The sequence below is a fragment of the Triturus cristatus genome, chromosome 11 (assembly GCF_964204655.1).
Source record: "Triturus cristatus chromosome 11, aTriCri1.1, whole genome shotgun sequence".
Taxonomy (NCBI): domain Eukaryota; kingdom Metazoa; phylum Chordata; class Amphibia; order Caudata; family Salamandridae; genus Triturus; species Triturus cristatus.
Window position 1 is genome coordinate 859505900 of NC_140594.1, and position 20835 is coordinate 859526734.

Consider the following 20835-nt stretch of genomic DNA (forward strand, 5'->3'; position numbering starts at 1 on the left):
GAAGCACCTGGTGGGCAAGTTGGCCCCCTGGGTCCCTCAGGATTGAAGGGGAATTATTTCCCTAACTTAAAACGCGCCACAGGGCGTGTTTGCACACGTTAACTCAGGTCCTGTCCCCTCCCTTTACCACTGTGTAAACACGCCCTGTGGCCATTTTTAGTTGGGAGATTAAGTTCATTTGAATCCTGAGGGTCCCTAGAGTCCAACTAGCCCACTAGGTACCTCCAATAAGCGCCACAGAGCTGCGTGGCAGAGAGGTGTAAAAAGTGGCACAGCCTGGACCACCTCTCTGCAACGCAGCTCAGTGGCGCTTACTGGAAGCACCTGGTGGGCTAGTTAGCCCCCAGGGGCCCTCAGGATTGAAGGGGAATTATTTCCACAACTTAAAACGCGCCATAGGGCGTGTTTGCACACGTCACCTCAGGCCCCGTCCCCTCCCTTCCCCACTGTGTAAACACGCCCTGTGGCCGTTTTTTAAGTTGGGAGATTAAGTCGCCTTGAATCCTGTGGGTCCCTAGGGGCAAAATAGCTCACTAGGTACGTCTAGTAAGCGCCATTGCAGAGGGGTGTAAAAAGGGGCATGGCCTGCACCACCGCTCTTCAACGCAGAGCAGTGGCGCTTACTGAAAGCACCTGGTGGGCTAGTTAGCCCCCAGGGGCCCTCTGGATTGAAGGGGAGTTATTTCCACAACTTAAAAGGCGCCATAGGGCGTGTTTGCACACGTCACCTCAGGCCCCGTCCCCTCCCTTCCCCTCTGTGTAAACACGCCCTGTGGACGTTTTTTAAGTTGGGAGATTAAGTCCCCTCGAATCCTGAGGGTCCCTAGGGGCAAAATAGCTCACTAGGTACGTCCAGCGCCATTGCAGAGAGGTGTAAAAAGGGGCACAGCCTGCACCACCTCTCTGCAACGCAGAGCAGTGGCACTTACTGGAAGCACCTGGTGCGCTAGTTGGCCCCCAGGGTCCCTCAGGATTGAAAGGGAATTATTTCCCCAACTTAAAACGCGCCACAGGGCATGTTTACACACATCACCTCAGGCCCCGTCCCCTCCCTTAACCACTGTGTAAATGTGCCCTGTGGCCGTTCTAAGTTGAGAGATTAAGTCCCCTTGAATCCTAAGGGTACCTAGGGTTAAACTAGCCCACTAGGTACCTCCAGTAAGCGCCACAGGGCTGCGTTGCATAGAGGTGTAAAAAGGGGCTTGGCCTCAGAACACCTGTCTGCAACGCATCTCCCTGGCGCATACTGGAGGTACCTGTTGGGCTAGTTGGCCCTCAGGGACCCTCAGTATTGAAGGGGAGTTAATTCCCCAACTTACAACTGGCTAGGGGGCGCGTTTGCAGAGTGCTGCAAGGAGGGGGCATGGCCTCCGGCACGATGCCGGTCTTTTATTTATTTTATTCTTTTAAGAAGGAGGGCTGTGTGGCCCCCCTTCGTTTTCTAATGTATTGGCCCTGGGGACCCCATCCCCCAGGGCCTGCACCCTAAGTTTTTTTTGTTGAAAAAAATAAACTTAGCCCTCCCAAGGCCTTAATCGGCCCTGGGGACCCCAACCCCCGGGTCATGGCCTTTTAAAAAAAAATTCTTTAGGAGGGGGGCTGCGTTGCCCCCCACCTCAGGCCACTTATGGCCCCGGGGACCCCATCCCCCGTGCCGGCCTTTGTTTTTTTATTATTTAAAAAATATATATATTTATAGAAACACCTAGGACATGCTGGACAAACCGTATGTACCTATCACCATGACGATTTGCGTGATATTCATTAAAAGGCGACTATGCATACAATGAATCCACGTGGAATGTATTTACACCGCTAGTGAAGCTCTGACGTGTCTGACGCCCTACCGTGCCTAATCCCGGCGCCCCCGCCAGTGGGTACTCTCCAAGTAGACACCCTTGTCGTTTATTTATGCAAACATGGGTAGCTATTGACGGGCACATTTAATACACACACACACCAAGCCATTCAAAGGGGATTCGACAAAAATTCGACCAAACTATGCAGGAAACCCCCCTCACGGTTAATAAAACACACATCCACCGCCGGATGTGTAATAATTTTTATTTTACTCTCTGGAAAGGAGACAAACCTCACTTGAGAGTCACAGCGTGCTCCTGGCTGAGCCCAATGCTGTGTTACACCCACCAGTGCCCGCCGAGCGCCACACACCTCTGTGTTGTATTCCACCAGCTAGTGCGTATGCTATGACACTCTCTAGCCCATGTGCACTGTAACACCACCCCGTGAATATGTCATGCCACTCTTGCCTTAGCACGGGTTATCTTGCCCCATCTAACGTGCCTTCCTCGATGCCTATGTTATAACGCACAGCGCTATGCCATACATATTACAATCTGGGATCCATATCTTTGTCACAGTGCATATGCAACGTTACACTCCCCGGCACATATTTTATATTACAACTTTAGAGACTAGTTAGGTTACACAACACTGCCCTGTGCATATTACACTCCAAGGCGCATATCGCATAGCACGCGCTATTGCCTGTGCTATCTCGCGCTCTCCAATGAATCTGTCATTGCGCACACTGTATTGCATATTATATTTCATGCCCTGGTTCATCTTATATCACACTTTTTGGTGCATAGTTTATACCATATACTATATCTAGTTTTCATTTTCATTCGCGCTCTCAGGACTGTGTTCTATATAACACTGCGTCCACCTACCCTTTTCACGGGCATTACATCTTAGGAGGGGGGGTTGGAGGGTCAGGGGTGTTTCTGCCAAGTGAGCCCGGAGTCAGTCACAAACATCCTCTTCTTCCTGAATAAAAGTGAGATTATGCTGCATACTTGTTCATATTTTAAGTAGTTCGCACAGACACACATTTGAAAAATAATAAAGTTCCTAATACCCACCTTCTCTGAACAGTTAGCTTGCTGCCCCATCCACCTCCTCCCTATCCTCTGTTGTCTGAATCCATGAACTAGCCTCCTCCCTACTGCCATGCATGGTCTGATGTGCTGCCACTGCCAGCCCACTCCTCCTGCCCTCCATTGCCCAATTCTATGGCCCATCATTGACCTCCTGCTTAGCCTCTGTGCTTAGCTTGCTGCCCCTATTCTCCTTCCCCCTGCCCTCCGATGTCTTTGTGCATGCCCCTGCTCCATCCTTTTTGCCCACCATGTTCCATGGACCTCCCCCTCCTATCTACTCTGAGTGTTCTGTTGAGCTGCCACTCCCCTTCCACCTGCCTAGCATTGTCAGATGACTGTAACCTGTCCCTGCCACCTCCAACCTGCCTGTCAACATGCCATGCCCCTATCCCCTTCCTCCTGTCCTTCATGGTCCATTTTACTGCCACACCCTTCTGCCCTCCCTGGTCTGTTGTGCTGCAACTGCTCCTCCTGCCTGCCCCACGCGGTCTGTTGTGAGGCCCCTTCCCCTGAACTCTCTTGTCTGTGTCCAGGTCCTGACCCTCCCTTCTATCCTCCATGGTCCTTTGTGCATGCCCCTGCACCCTCCTTCTTGCCCATCATAGCCATTGTGCTGCCACTAACCTTCCCGCTTGCCATGCATGGTCTTCTGTGCTGCCATGGCCTCTCCCACCTTCCCTGTGTGGTCAGCTAGCTGCCCCTGACACCCTCCCACCTTCCCTCCATGGTCTGTGTGTATGCCATCATAGTCTCACTGTTGCTCTCCATGGCGTGTCTTGTTTCTAGTGCCCATCCTGCCTGACCTCCATGGTCATCTTGCTGCTCCTGCCCTGCCCCCTTGCCCCCAGCCCTCTGTTTCCATATGCAGACCCCTACTCCCTCCCTCCTGGCTTGCCTGTTCCATTGTAATGCCCCTGATCCGTCCATCCTGCCCTTTATGGTCTGTTATGCTGCAGCTTTCTCTCCTGTCTGTCCATAATGGTCAGCTAGCTACCATTGCCTCTTTCCCCTCTGTTCTCTGTTGTCCATGTGCATGGTCCTGTCCCCTCCCTATTGCTTTCTATGGATTGTTGTACTGCACTCCCGTCCCGCATGCCCTGTGTGGTGTATTGTGCTGCTGCAAACCCTGATGCCTGCCCTGTAGGGTCAGTTTGGTGCACCTCTCCATGTCCCTCCTGTCCTCTTTTGTCAGAGTCCATGTCCCTACCCCAATTCCTCCTGCCTACCATGATCCAATGTACCATACTTGCGAACATTTTGAACTTGGTGAGAGGGAGATTTTGAAAAAAAACTGGGGTATTGATTTTCCCCTTTGAGTTCCATTGAAAAAGAGGAGATTGTAGACAGGAGACAGATCAAATAAAGCCCATTTGAGCTTAAAAACATTGGACGTTTCCTGGCTGAAACGGGTCTGTTGGCATGTATGGCTGTACTACCACTGCCTCTTCCTTCTGCCCACAATGGTCTATTATATTGCCACAGCCTCTCTTGCCAGTCCTGTATTGTTGGTTTGTTGCCCCTGCCCCCCTTTCCGCTGCCCTCCATAGTCTGTTGTGCTGCCACTACCCTTCCTGCCTGCCCAGTGTGGTCAAATTGTTGCCTCTGCGCTCTCCTACCTGCCTTCAATTTTCAGAGTCCGTGCCCCTGGCCTCTGTCTCTCAACAGTATCCCAATGAACAACTAGATTGCAAACATTCTATATTTATTACAAAAGTGTGGAACGCCTGACGTCATCTTGATGTAATCAAAACTGTAATACCTAGAGCATTTCCTTTAGAAATTACATATATGAGAGGGTCTTATTTGCATCAAAATTATGGTTAGTGCGCTAAAAAACTAAAATGAGGACATATTTTCTGAGTTTTCAAATAGCGACAAAGAACTTTTAAATTATTTGTAATCTTTATGTTTTTTTATCCAGTTGACCACTTGAGTAAATGTTGCACTTAGGGGAGAGGATGTGGTGTTACTTCCAGAGCTGCAGACTTTGCAACTGGGGAACCAGGTTAGAGTTTCTGCTTCAGCTCAACATTCTGTGATTCTGGTCAAATCACTTAATCTCCCCATGTCTACAACCAAAATGAATTTGATCTTGTGTGATGTAACCAATGCTCATATAAAGCACTCCAATACCTGACAAGTCTACACTTTATAAAACTGAAAATACACAAAAAATAAGTGTTTTGCACACTTCTGTCATTGGGCTACATGTGGGCTACATCTGGGTGATATCTGTGCTGCATTTGGGCTCTTTTGTCTCTGGTGGCCATCTTGGGAGATTTATTTGTTATGAAGTTTCCTAATTTCCTCATTTACTGCAGTCTCCTCAGTAGGAAAGGCTTTCAGTTTTTTACTTTGATTCCATCAAGAAGGTATTCAGATATGTCACACATTTGCCATAAATTCTGAATGATAGCACTCTAGTTGCTCATTAGGTCACTGTAGTAAAGCTACTGCTCATCACGTAAGTCTGCTGCTGGTATTAAAAGTGCATGTTTCAGTCTGCATATCAGAATTTTTTAATGAAATAGAAGAGGATTTGAGAAGTCACTGAAAATGTGCCCTCATTTTTCTTTCTTCAGCACTAATCATAATTTCTATGGCAAAATGAACCCCCTCATTGTGTTCCTTTTTAAATTAAATGTTTTAAGTGTTACCACTTCATTCCAATCAAGATGGCTTCAGGTGTGCCATACTTTTGTCATAAGTAAGACAGTAAGCGCTCTAGTTGTTCTTAAGAAACCTCTGGGACATTCTGTCCTTGGGCTATACTTGGGCTACATCTGGGCTCTTTTGTCTCTGGTGGCCATCTTGGGAGATTTATTTGTTATGAAGTTTCCTAATTTCCTCATTTACTGCAGTCTCCTCAGTAGGAAATACTTTCAGTTTTTTTACTTTAGTTCCATCAATAAGGCATTCAGATGTGTCACACATTTGCCATCAATTCTGAATGTTAGCACTCTAGTTGCTCATTAGATCACTGTGGGTAAGCTACTGCTCCCCAGGGAAGTCTGCTGCTGGTATTCGAAGTGCATGTTTCAGTCTGCATGTCAGAATTGTTTTATGAAATAGAAGAGGATTTGAGAAGTCAAAATGTGCCCTAATTTTTCTTTCTGCAGCACTAATCATAATTTCTATGGCAAAATGAACCCCCTCATTTTGTTCCTTTGTAAATTAAATGTTTTAAGTGTTACCACTTCATTCCAATCAAGATGGCTTCAGTTGGGCCATACTTTTGTCATAAGTAAGACTGTTAGCGCTCTAGTTGTTCGTTAGAACACTCTGGGACATTCTGTCATTGGGCTACATATGGGTGATATTTGGGCTACATTTGGGCTCTTTTGTCTCTGGTGGCCATTTTAAGAGACTTATTTGTTATGAAGTTTCCTAATTTCCTCATTTACTACAGTCTCCTCAATAGGAAATACTTTCAGTTTTTTTACTTTGATTCCATCAAGAAGGCATTCAGATGTGTCACACATTTGCCATAAATTCAGAATGTTAGCACTCTAGTTGCTTATTAGATCACTGTAGTAAAGCTACTGCTCACCAGGGAAGTCTGCTGCTGGTATTGAAAGTGCATGTTTCAGTCTGCATGTCAGAATGTTTTAATGAAATAGAAGAGGATTTGAGAAGTTACTCAAAATGTGCCCTAATATTTCTTTCTGCAGCACTAATCATACTTTCTGTGGCAAAATGAACCCCCTCATTTTGTTCCTTTTTAAATTAAATGTTTTAAGAGTTACCACTTTATTCCAATCAAGATGGCTTCAGGTGTACAATACGTTTGTCATAAGTGGGACTGTTAGCGCTCTAGTTGTTCTTTAGAACACTCTGGGAAGCTGCAGTAGAACACAAAGTAATCAACTGACAGTCTCTGCCCTTGTTGGATGTACATGTTTTACTGAGAATGTCAGACTTCATTCTCACATGACTGAGAAAGATAATGTGAATTTACAGAAAATATGCTCAGTTTAGCTTAAAGATAACCTTCCAAACCTCTGTGGGAAAAGCATGTGAAAATAGTTTTCTCTCAAACATGATTCATGATAACACAGCAGAAGGCTTTTTCAAATGGTAAAATCACCTTCGAACAAACCACAATTCCTAAAATGAGTATGGTACCATCAACAAATGATTTATAATGTAACTAAAGTCTTAAAACCTTCTATTAACTGCAATGCTTTTTAATGAGGTGCTATCATGTACATTGGTCCCAAGATGGCTGCCAACACTTCTTGGATGAAGTACTGATAGCCAATTAGATCTCACAATGAGATGTGTGGTTAGGCTCCGCCCAGATATATCATTCTTTTTAACTCTAAATTTCTCAGGAACTACTGAACGGATTTACACCATTTAAGCAAAAGGCACAAGTCTGAACTGAGGACTACCCCTTTGCCAAATTTGGTGTAATTCCGTTCAGCAGTTCAGGCTGTAGCTGCGTCAACAGGTCCTATAGGAAAATGCATGGGGAAAACACGTTTTGGGACCCCCCTTTTTTCTCGGCCCCCGCTTGACGAATCACCGTGAAATTTTCAGGACAGGAGCGGACCGGAGCTGGCCAAAAGTTTGGAGAATTTGGTGAAGATTTGTCATTCGGTGCCAACTGTATTCCAAATAGAATGTTGCGGATTTCCTATGGAAAATAGGTCCTAACTATAACTACCTACTGGCGACTGCCAGTAGGTAATATATACATATGTGTGTGCGTGTATATATTTGTGTGTGTGTGTGTGTGTATATATATATATATTCACTGAAAAAACCATAGGTTTCAGGTGCGTTATAGTTAGCTGGACATTTCCCTCATACAAAACCCTAGAAAATCCCCTCTTATAGTTAGTTCAGCTAACTATAACTCGTGCCCCCGCAATGCACTGCTGATGATGTCACATATTACATCACTCATGACATGGTCAGTGACATCACTCATGACATCACTGATGCCCTGACTGCTGCTTGCTGCCTTCACGCCGGACATAGCCATTGTATCCTGAGGAGGGCGGGACTGCGAGGACCAGCTCCCCCAGCGCCCGGAGCACCATCGGCGCAGCTGGGTCCTCTTCCCAGCCTCTCCCCCTGACCAGTGCAGCGACTCGCGGCCCCCGCTTCGCGGGAGCCGCTCGGAGTTATAAACTCCCATTTACAGCAGAACTTTGTGTGCCCTGACTGCTGCTTGCTGCCTTCACACCGGACATAGCCATTGTATCCTGAGGAGGGCGGGACTGCGAGGACCAGCTCCCCCAGCGCCCGGAGCACCATCGGCGCAGCTGGGTCCTCTTCCCAGCCACTCCCCCTGACCAGTGCAGCGACTCGCGGCCCCCGCTTCGCGGGGGCTGCTCGGAGTTATAAACTCCCATTTACAGCAGAACTTTGTGTGCCCTGACTGCTGCTTGCTGCCTTCACGCCAGACATAGCCATTGTATCCTGAGGAGGGCGGGACTGCGAGGACCAGCTCCCCCAGCGCCCGGAGCACCATCGGCGCAGCTGGGTTCTCTTCCCAGCCACTCCCACTGCCGAGGTTTATTAAATATATACTGCCCACATCATTCGCGCTAGCGGAACGAAGCGCGGTGCGAAGCCCGGGCAAAGGGCGGGCCCGTCTGAGCCCGTCCGAGCACGGTAGAGGACGGGACGGGGCATAACTCTCGGCCCCTAGGGTATGTGGATCTACATTTGTTACATCAAGTCACTGGTTGCCTGTGTTGCCTTTGAAACACCGGTCTGCTGGGCTCTTAGAATTATTGCTCTTGCTGTCCGTCAATATCACTGGTGTTTTGGCTATGGCAACTGGAGGTGTGGGAAAGGGGAGGAAGTCCCTTACTGGTTCAGGAGTTGTTGGCACACTGGATAACTTTATCACCAGGGCCAGCTCTGTGTTACAGAGGGAAAGTGAGCTAACTGAAAAAAGGCTCTCTTTGGACCAAATCTTTACCAAACGGTCCTCACTGGGGAACATTGCTACAGTGCAGTCACCAACTAACCATTGCACTTCCAGCCAAGCGCATATTGTAAATTCCCATGACAGCCTATCTATATCTTCAGCTTTGATCCATAATACCAACAGCTTTACCGAGCTTGAAGAGTCTACTGCTCAAGCTCCAACTCTTCCTGTAACCTCTGTGGGGATAACTAGATCTGGCCTACCAATCCGCTTGGAAGCTTCTAATGCTACTTTGATAAAGCAGACTGCTAGACGTAAGCGGAGTGGCACAGTTCCTCCGAACAAAAGATCGAAATATTCTAAGCGGCTTAAACCCGGAGTTTTAGACTGTGCAGTTAATACAGAATTTGTCAATCTGGCGACGCAAAGTACTGAGTGTGACCTGGGTACGGATCTTGGAGGAGAATTCTGGACTAAGTTGGAGCAGCTATTTACTGCTATATGCCTCCCAATGTGTAATAGACTTGATCTAATTGAAAAAAAGCTCTCTGCTTTTGAACTACGGTTTGCCGGTGCCTTGGGGGTCACTGAGCCTAGTAGGTGGGAGGGCACTAACACTAACACTAATTTTTCTCTCTCTGCTAAAAACTCAGTCGGACCAACTGCCTCTGCACTCAAACCACCTAACCCAAGGCTAGAAGTAGTAGCTCATTCCACCCTGCAGTGTGATAGGCCAGGAACCACTGCCCAAATAGCACCTGATGGCCCAACCTTACTATCTGTAACCGAGAATGCTCCGAGTAAGGGAAATCTTGCCACCTCAAATTCACCTGTTGATCTGAGCATTCACAATGCACCACAAAATACCCTTAGTCGCCCAAACACTGACACTCAAGCAACACACAAGCTAACTTGTTTGGACCTCCCCCCTGAATCAGTTCCTTATGTGGTGGTTCTCTCTGGGGTTCCTACCTTGGACAAGGGTATAAAGGAGGACTTTAGTAAGCTTAAAAATAAGTGTATTCACTGGCTGAATCGTCACAAACCCCTTCCCAATAGATGCAGGAGCGAAATCCTTTTCGTAAGACGGCTAGATTGGGTGGGTCATAGAACTAAAGATGTACAGGGAGACTGCATTGTAATCAATTTCAGAAATCCTAGAACAGTCAGTTATATCTGTAATACGCAGTCATGTACCTCTGGCTGCTCTGAAACATCCATCAAAGCCCTTCCAATCACATATTTTTACCCGGGTCCACCTTTAGTAGGCTGTGAAGCTCTTGGGAGGGGCTGGGTGACTGGTCCAGGAAGGGCCGAGGTGGGTTTCCCTCCCCATCGATTCAATGAAACCCAAGTTAATACTCAATTTTGCCCACCTACTCTTGAAACTTTCCATCATTTCAACAGCTATAATGTTTTAGATCAGGTGGACTGACGCTTGGACCCCAGTGTTTCTACCACCTTGACTGGGGCCCAGAATGGGTTATACAACAATAAGGTAGCCAGGGGGCTCAACCATCTCAGGTTTGATCCATCTTCCCCCCTGTTCACACCTAACTCCAAGGTAGCCAAATCTACGGGATGTTTTACTACACCTTTGGAAGATCTTCCCGTTCTGCCACTGCCGGGGGGGTTGGCACATGAACATGTCCGGGTAAATTTAGACAGGGAATGTACCCTCCCAAGTGTCCTTTCTACTAAACAAGAGCCCAAGATCGATATCAACTTTATTTCTTGGAACGTAGCGGGCTTAAAGAATAAACAGATTTGCGAAGAGTGGGGTAATTTTATGTACACCTTCGATATCTGTCTATTGCAAGAGACCTGGGCTTTGGAAAATCACCAACGGGAGGGGTTTGCTTCTTTTGACATTCTTGCTCTATCTAGTGGTAGGGGGAGACCTTCTGGAGGTCTCAGCACATGGGTTGCAACTTACCTGGGTGCTACAGCCAGGCAACTTCAAACAGGCTGTGACGATATCCTATGTGTTCTATTAGACCTGCCTGGGAATGAACATCTAGTTCTTTTGAATGTTTACTCAAGACCCTCCCCAGGTGGTAGAGAATCTAAGGTCATTACAGCTTTGAATGATTTTATCCTGACCCTAGATCCTGAATATTCTGTCATAGTAGGTGGCGACTTTAATTGTCAATATGAGCCACTCAGTCTGATAGACCAAAATGACCCTGTGGCGGAAGATACACATTCGAATATCCCTGAGCCTATGATCCCTATGGTCAAAGCCTGGACCCCACTAGTGCTACAAATTCTCTCTCTTACCCTTTCCTTATCCCTGAGGGCTTGCAATGGCAGATTCAAATCTGATCAGCCCGGACAAACTACCTTCAATAGAGTTGGACAACTGTCGATCTTGGATTATATCCTGATCGATATAGTATCTTGGGACAAGGTGCTAGATTTCAGGGTGGTCGCCCGCGATGATAGCGACCACAACGCCCTTACTATGAAATTAAAATCAGGTAGCTGGGGTCTCTCAACTAATGGCACTGTGGTGCTTCCATCTCCGCAACCCTTAATTCTGCACAATAACAGACGTAGAGTTAGATGGTCCAGCATTCTTGTGTGCCCTGAGAAACTGGCAGAAACTTATAGATTGGCATTGCCCTGTCTTAATGAAATGGCCGGAGTTGTGTTAAATTGCTTTTCTACCGAGAGCGTATCTAGTCCTGTTAATATCCATACCCAGCTATCCATTCAACTTTTTGATGTTTTCTCCCGGGCAGAGGCCCCTAAGACTCATGTGGCCAATAAACAATCTTGGTACACCCCCGAGTGTAGGAAATTAAAAGCTGAATTGATCTTGGCAATCAAAGCCAAGGATAAATTTAGGACTAAACTACTTCGAGCCCAGTACAAACAACTGATCCACAGGGCAAGGAAGTCTTGGGAAGCTGACAAATGGGAGGAGCTAAGAATAGCATTACAGAATAAGGATTTTAAGACCTTTTGGGCCATTGTCAGCAATGGCAAGAAAGATCCTAATACCATCACTGGCTCTAACATAGCTCCTGCAGTATGGGAAGGGCATTTTGGGGGTTTATATTCTGTAACGAACTGTGACCCACCCTTTTTAACTGATCCTCTCCCTAACATAGCTTGTTGTGCTGAGTATACCCAAACAATTAAGATCAAAGAGGTTGAAAATGCCATCCGCATGCTCATACCTAACAAAGCGCCGGGTTTGGACAAAATCCCAGGTGACCTTTTCAGGTCTGAACCCATGATATGGGCACCATATTTATGTGTCCTGTTCAATTCCATCTTACTCGGCGCAGAACCACCAGTAACCTGGCGAGGCGCTGAGATAGTGCCAATTCACAAAAAAGGCTGTCCTTTACAGCCCTCGAATTATCGCCCGATAAGCCTAATTGACACGACCCAAAAGCTATTCGGGCGTATAATCTTGGACAGACTACAGGCTTGGGAAGAAGAAAATAACATTTTAAGCACTTTACAGGCTGGCTTCAGGAAGGGTATTTCAACCCTCGACCAGATCTTCCGTCTCCAGGTCATATACTGGAAGTCTGTGAGTGTGGAGGGTGGCAGCCTCTACCTTATTATCGTTGATCTAAGATCAGCATTTGATCTGGTCCCGAGAGAAAAGCTCTGGGCAGTCCTGCAAATGCTTAATGTTCCCACCTATCTCCTAGATGTTTTGTAGAGTCTTTACAAGGGCAATTTCGCCCAGGTTAGATGTGGAAAGCATGGCGAACTCTCCGAACGCTTCCTTGTCAATCGAGGAGTCCGACAAGGATGTGTGCTAGCGCCCACGTTGTTCTGCCTATATATTAATGGGCTCATAAAACATCTCCTAGCCATAAAAGATACTGATGTCCCTAGGCTGGCCTCGGGCAAGGTACCAGCCCTAATGTTTGCCGACGACACCTTGTTGTTGTCACGCACCCCCATGGGAATCCAGCGTATTTTAGATGGCTTTGTAGACTTTTGCAGTGATAGGGGCCTTGAGATCAACTTAGCCAAAACGAAATTTATGATTCTTAACCCTCCCAAACACACTCGCCCCAACCCAGTATTGAATGGTATCCCCCTTGAACGGGTGAAAACGTTTGGTTACTTGGGGATCACACTCCAAGAAGATCTGGGATGGGGAGGTCAGGTTGTCAACTCCACTCTTAAGCTGACCCAAACCACAGGAGGTATGGCTAGATTGTTCAACGGTTCGGTCTTTAAACCAGCTACACCAGTGGTAGAAATTTTCAAAACCCAGGCCAGAGCTGCTTCAATCTATGGAGCGGAACTTTGGGGCCACTCCAAAATCGACAGCTTATCAAGGGTCGAAAACTCCTTTTTAAGGAATTTGTTGAGCCTACCCTCTAGTTCTCCGCTGGTCCCTATTAGGTTCGACCTGGGTCTGCTCCCCATTGAAGAGGTGGTGGCTGTGCGGCCTGTTTACTATTGGAAGAGACTTTGGTCCAATCCGGACCTGGAAACCTACAGAAATGAATTTTTGGGGCTCTGGCCTACAATCAAAAATATAAATATTCCCTGGTTAATCTATGTTAGGGACACTTGTGCCAAGATTGGCTACCAGGAACTCTGGGATACTCCAGAAAGTTCTTGTCTGGCTGTTTCAAAAACCAACTTGGCTGAACAGTTTAGACATTTTCATTTATCATGCTTGCACATGAATTCAAAATTAGGTAGGTTGACTGCCCAGTTTCTTCAGATTAAACCGAACTACGGGAGGGAGTTATTTCTGGATTTGATTTTCCCCCCTGTTGCTAGGAAGTTATATGTCCAATTAAGAATGGGCACCCTACCAATTAGGTCTTTCACTTCTAGATGGGACACTAACAAAAACACTTCATGTCCAGCATGTGGCTACAAACTGGAGGACGAAAACCATGTGTTCTTCTTTTGCCCAACGTACCTTTCCCATTGGAAACGCTGGGTAAAGCCTATCTGCAGAAATCTTGGCTTCAGAGACTGTGCTAATGCCCTGCGAGTTTTAAAATATGACACCCACCCCCCAATTGTTTTCGCAGTATCACGTTTTCTGAATGCTGTATGGTTGCAGCGCAGGAAATTTTCCACCAATTGTTAATTATTCGAATATTTCAACCTAACTATTCTATTTCATTTTGGTGGTTAAAACGTGTTCTGCCTTTTGACTTGGTTTTTTTTCTTTTTATCTTTTATCTTTTTTTACTTGCATTGCTGTAATGTATTGTTGCTTTTATGGCCCTCGTGGCCGAAATAAAGTTCATGAATGAATGAGAAATAGAATTGCTTTAACTTAAACGAGGGCGAGACCTATTGTATTTTCAATGCTTGTTTACTTTGGTTCCATCAAGAAGGCATTCAGATGTGTCACACATTTGCCATAAATTCTGAATGGTAGCACTCTAGTTGCTCATTAGATCACTGTAGTAAAGCTACTGCTCACCAGGGAAGTCTGTTGCTGGTATTCAGAGTACATGTTTCAGTCTGCATGTCAGAATTTTTTAATGAAATGGAAGAGGATTTGAGAAGTCAAAATGTGCCTTAATTTTTCTTTCTGCAGCACTAATCCTAATATTTTCTGTGGCAAAATGAACCCTCTCATTTTGTTCCTTTGCAAATTAAATGTTTTAAGTGTTACCACTTTATTCCAATCAAGATGGCTTCAGGTGTGCCATATTTTTGTCATAAGTAAGACTGTTAGCGCTCTAGTTGTTCTTTAGAACACTCTGGGACATTCTGTCATTGGGCTATACTTGGGCTACATCTGGGTGATATTTGTGCTACATTTGGGCTCTTTTGTCTCTGGTGGCCATCTTGGGAGACTTCTTTGTTATGAAGTATCCTAATTTCCTCATTTACTACAGTCTCCACAGTAGGAAATACTTTAAGTTTTTTACTTTGATTCCATCAAGAAGGCATTCAGAAGTGTCACACATTTTCCAAAAATTTGGAATGTTAGCACTATAGTTGCTTATTAGCTCACTATTGTAAATCTACTGCTCACCAGGGAAGTCTGCTGCTGGTATTAAAAGTGCATGTTTCAGTCTGCATGTCAGAATTTTTTAATGAAATAGAAGAGGATTTGAGAAGTCACTCAAAATGAGCCCTGATTTTTCTGTTTTCAGCACTAATCATAATTTCTATGGCAAAATGAACACCCTCATTGTGTTCCTTTTAAATTAAACAACTCACTCTCTACTACTCACTCGCTAGTACTCTCTACTACTCACTCTACTACTCTCTACTACTACTCACTCTACTACTCTCTACTACTCACTCTCTACTATTCTCCACTACTCTCTCTCTACTACTCCCTCTCTACTACTCCCTCTGCTACTCTCTCTACTGCGCTCTCTACTACTCACTCTACTACTTTACTACTCACTACTACTCTCTCTCTACTACTCCCTCTCTACTACTCACTCTACTACTCCCTACTACTCTGTCTCTACTACTCTCTCTATTACTCACTCTCTACTACTCTCTACTACTCACTCTCTACTACTCACTCTCTACTACTCACTCTCCACTACTCACTCTCCACTACTAGCTTTCTACTACTCTCTACTACTCTCTACTACTCACTATACTACTCACTCTCTACTACTCTCTACCGCTCACTCTCTACTACTCTCTCTCTACTACTCTCTCTCTACTACTCACTCTCTACTACTCACTCTACTACTCTCTCCACTACTCACTCTCTACTACTAGCTCTCTACTACTCTCTACTACTCACTCTCTACTACTCTCTACTACTCACTCTACTACTCACTCTCTACTACTCTCTACCGCTCACTCTCTACCGCTCACTCTATACTACTCTCTCTCTACTACTCTCTCTACTATCTCTACTACTCACTCTCTACTACTCACTCTACTACTCACTCTCTACTACTCTCTCTCTGCTACTCACTCTCTACTGCTCTTTACTACTCACTCTCTACTACTCACTCTCTACTACTCTACTACTCTCTAGTACTCACTCTAATACTAAATCTCTACTACTCACTCTCTGCTCTCTATTACTCACTCTCTACCTCTCTTCCTCTCTCTACTTCTTTCTACCTCTCTACCTCTACCTCGTTACCTCTACACCTCTACACCTCTACACCCCTTTCCTATCTCTAAACGCACACATATGCACATATACATATGCTTATATATGCATATGCATTTATATGTATGTGTATATATATACATACATAAACAAATATATAATCTGCATATCTATATAAATACAAATATAAATGCATACATATATATATATGCATACATATGCATGTTATGTACATGAAAGTTTGAAAAACACTAATAAAAGCAAAGCTAAAAAGCCACCTAATTACAAACAGAATTGCTTTAACTTAAACGAGGGCGAGACCTATTGCATTTGCAATGCTTGTTTACTTTGGTTCCAACAAGAAGGCATTCAGATGTGTCACACATTTGCCATAAATTCTGAATGTTAGCACAATGAACTCCCTCATTTTGTTACTTTGCAAATTAAATGTTTTAAGTGTTACCACTTTATTCCAATCAAGATGGCTTCAGGTGTGCCATACTTTGTCAAAAGTGAGACTGTTGGGGAGGAGCCTAGCGCTTGACCAAGATGGCCGCGTGAGCTTTGAGCTCCCGAGACCCTCGTGCCCTCCGTCGTCTATCCTGTATATAATCCTGTTTGTATGCATGGCATCGTGTAGATGACTTGTCAGGGAGGCGATCGATGCCACCCGAGGTCGAATCGCCCACCGGGAACCGGAGTTATGCATGGCGGAAGATTGAGGCCTATCTCCGAGGGATGCCAGGGGCTTGAGTTGGCAGGATGCCCGACCTCTAATTGAACAACAGCGGCCAGGCGAGGTGTGAACTGCCGGACGGAGGTCCCTATCCTTTCACTTTCACTTTCTCGCCCTTTGTCTGCCCAGCCCAGGGAGTGCTCACGGCTGCTTTATTAACATTTGGACGCTCTGCATGCCACACTGGCGACCCATCGTAAGACGGAGCACTCCTGATCTCTCTCGCTGAGAGAGGGCAGTCCTGTTTGAACCGACTTGCTTGAGCCCACCATGTCGGGCAAAGCAGAGGTGGACCGGCCGAAGCCTAAGGCCACCAGGCGGGGAGCCTATACTCAAGCCAATAACATGGACCGCTATGCCCAGCAGAGGGGGTCACCGGGTGCACCGAGCCAGTCCCCGGACATACAGAAGACTGCTTCGCCCTTGGCCCCGGAGCTCTCACTGCAGGATGTCATGGGCGCACTTGACGGGCTGCAGACTTCGATTGGGAGACAGTTTGATGCCCTGGCGCACAAAGTGGATACCATCTTGGTGGATGTTAATCTGATCCGCGCGGACTTGGGCAAAACAAATGAACGGGTCAAATCCCTGGACATCAAGACCACGGGCCTCGCCGATGATGTCTCGGACCTGCAGACCGAGGTCCGTAAGTTGCGGACCGAGAGTGATCTCGCCGCCCGTCGGCTGGAGGACTTCGAGAGCCGGGCCAGGCGCAACAACGTGCGCGTTATCGGGGTCCCGGAGTCCTCGGACGAGACTTCAGTGAACCTGCTCGTGGAGGACTTGGTGCTCAACCATCTGCAGCCTAAGGGTCTAGGGAAGTTCTTCGCAGTTGAGAGGGCCCATAGAGTACCGGGTGGGCGGCCCAAGGTGGGAGCCCCACCGAGGCCGATTGTCGCCCGGCTCTTTCATTTTCGAGACCGGGACGCTATCCTGCAGGCCTCGAGGGTAACGGGCCCGGTCCCCTTCCAGAACGCGTCGGTGAATTTCTATCCTGACTTCACCCAGCAGGTGCAGAGGCAGCGGCAGGGCTTCCTGGGGGTGAAGAGGAGGCTTCGGGAGAGGGAACTGAAATACGCCATGCTCTTCCCTGCCAGACTACGTGTGGTGTTTGAAGACCGAACATTCTTCTTTGAGTCGCCTGCCATGGCGGATGAATGGCTGGACGCTCTGCCTCGACGACGCACGGAAGAGGACACTGCCGTAGACGGGGACAGTGGCCGGGATGAACAAGGTTGATGTCTTCGGAACCGGACTGACTCGGACTGACTTTAGATAATGACTTGCAGTAAATACGGAGGTTGTGGGAGGACGAGGGGAGCTCTTTCCTCCCTTAGGGTACTTTTTGTAGATTTTGGGTTTGGTAGGGCGACAGGCACACTGCAAGTTGGGGGGGCTTTGTAAGCTGCAGCAGGGGTGCAGGGTGGGGGGGGTTTCCGGGATTTTGGGTTTGTTGTTGGGGGGTTTGTTTCCGCAAGACATAGTGATTATTTCCAGGACTGTTCCATGGTGGCTCTTCGGGTGTGGGGTGGGCCTCTTTCCGTTTGGGGATGGGGGGTAGGGGTTTAAGTGTTATAAGCTGGAATGTTAATGGTTTGGGGGATCGCATTAAGCGTGGGATTGTTTTGCAATTCTTGAAACGGTCATTGCCGGATGTTGCCCTGCTGCAGGAGACGCATCTTATAGGTAATACGTGCTATGCCCTGAATAGGAAGGGTTATAAATTCATAGCTCATTCGGGATTCTCCTCTGGGTCCAGGGGTGTGGGCATCCTAGTCAGAGCCTCGCTACCATTTGAGGTGGACTCCACCATTGTTGATGATAGGGGGAGGTTTGTGGCGGTGGCGGGGCGGTGGGAAGGAAGAACTTTGGTTTTAGTTTCGGTTTATGTCCCGCCGGCCCTGCAGGCCTCCACGTTCACAGATCTGGGTAGGGCCTTGCTGGATCTCCCGGAGGGTATGCTTGTGGTGGGAGGGGATTTCAACGCTGTTAGCTCCGGTCTGCTGGATAGATACCCGCCCAGAGACACAGGGGGGGCTCAGAAGTGGCTTCCAGACTTTCTAGACACGCTTGGCCTGAGATTGCTGGAGGCTCCGGCACCCCACACAGAGTCAATACACTTTCCACTCCGGGGCGCATGGTAGCCTTTCCAGGATTGATTACCTACTCACTCTGGCTGCGCATGCCTCATTGGTGTCCGAGGCCAGGCACATGGCGCGTGGTATATCTGACCATTCGCCAGTGTGGGTCAGGCTGGATCTGGGTCGGGAGGGAGGGGGAAGGGTGGCCCCTATCAACCCTTGGTATTTCCGAGACCCCAAGATGCGCAGCGCGCTGGTAAAGACAGTAGATAATTTTTTCAAGGACAATCAGGGATCCGTGGTCTCGGCGATGTCGCTGTGGGAAGCATTTAAGACCGTGCTGCGAGGGGAAGCCCTCTCCCTTGTAGTGGCTGCCAAGCGGCGGAGAGATGGCGAGGTTTTGCAGGTTGAGGAGGAGATCGCGGCTTTGGAGGGAGCGCTGGAGGAGGAGGTTACAGAGGCCTCACTGCATGAGCTGTGCTTGAAGCAATCCGAGTATAAGGACCTGGTGACGAATGCCGCTAAGACCCTCAGTAGGGAACAGCAGGGCCGTCTGTATGATGTTGGTGACAAGGCCGGGAAACTCCTGGCTTGGCTGGACAAAAAAGAACGGGTCAATAGAGTAGTGCCGGAGTTGACGGGAGAGGGGGGAGAGGTGATTGTGGAACCTGAGAGGATTGTACAGTGTTTCTCGGACTATTTCCGTATGGTTTACGCCTCAGTGTCGGACAGGCCGCCCGAGGACTCGCGTGACCTCCTGCGTGATATCGCATTGCCCTGTCTCTCCGATATAGATAGGGACGATCTAGATGGTGACATAACGGTCGATGAGGTGGCGGGGGCTATCCGCGCGTTGAACTCGGGCAAGGCCTCGGGTCCGAACGGCTTGCCGGTCGACCTGTACAAGCTGTTTCCGGATAGGGTCGCCCCTCACCTGCGCGCCATGTTCGTGGAGGCGCGGGGGAGTGGGGCCCTCCCGTTGGATCAGCGACTGGCGACGATAGTGGTTATACACAAAGAGGGCAAACCCCGAGATAAGTGCGCCTCGTATAGGCCTATCTCACTCCTTAATGCAGAGCCGAAGATTCTGGCTAAAATCCTGGCGGCCCGATTGATTAGGGTACTCGGTGACTTGGTCCACCCGGATCAATCCGGATTCATCCCGCACCGTAACACAGCGTTAAATCTTCGGCGCCTTCATGGTGTTATCGCCAGGGCGGGCACGCTGCGTGAACCAGCTATTGTGGCGTCTCTCGATGCCACGATGGCCTTTGACACGGTGGAATGGGCATATTTGTGGGCCGTGTTGACCAAGTTCGGCTTTGGCCACGGTTTTGTGAGCTGGGTGAGGTTGCTGTATGAGGGCCCTCTTGCGAGTGTGGTGGTAAATGGCCGGGCGTCGACTCCGTTTCAGCTTGGGAGGGGTACTCGGCAAGGTTGTCCCCTGTCGCCATTGTTGTTCGCCCTCGAGCCGCTGGCTGCGTGGATACGCTGGCACCCGGATATACGGGGACTTAGGTGGTCGCCTGAACACGAGGACCGTATATCGCTCTATGCTGATGACATCTTGTTGTATCTTGCCTCACCCAAGAAATCACTTATAGTGGTCTGTGACGTACTCACATCTTTCGGTAGGAACTCGGGTCTCGTTATCAACTGGAGTAAATCGTATTTATATGTTCTTAGTGGCGAGGTTCCACCGATCCCTCGAACTTGTTCGATCCAGGTCGCTCAGCAGGGCTTCGTGTATCTGGGGATCTTTATCTCCATGGACTCTGCTGTGCGATATGAGAGGAACCTCCTCCCCCCCCTAGTGCGCCTGAGGCGGGATGTGGAGGGCTGGCGGAGACTGCCGCTCTCCCTCGTTGGGCGCGCGGCCCTGTTCAAAATGATGTCTCTTCCCCGGTTCCTCTACGCGCTGCAGAATACTTTGGATTGGGTACCGGCCCACTACTTTCGGGAGGTCGAAGGCCTCCAACGAACGTTGCTGTGGGATGGGCGGCCGCGAATAGCTATTGCAAAGTTGACGCTTCCATGGTATGACGGGGGTATTGCGCTTCCAGACATCCGACGGTACTATTGGGCCACCCAGCTGAGTGCGATTAATCATGGGTTTTATGGCCCTGCCCTCAACCCGGGGTATGCCATGGACAGGTGGTTACTGCGTGGTGGTAATTATTACA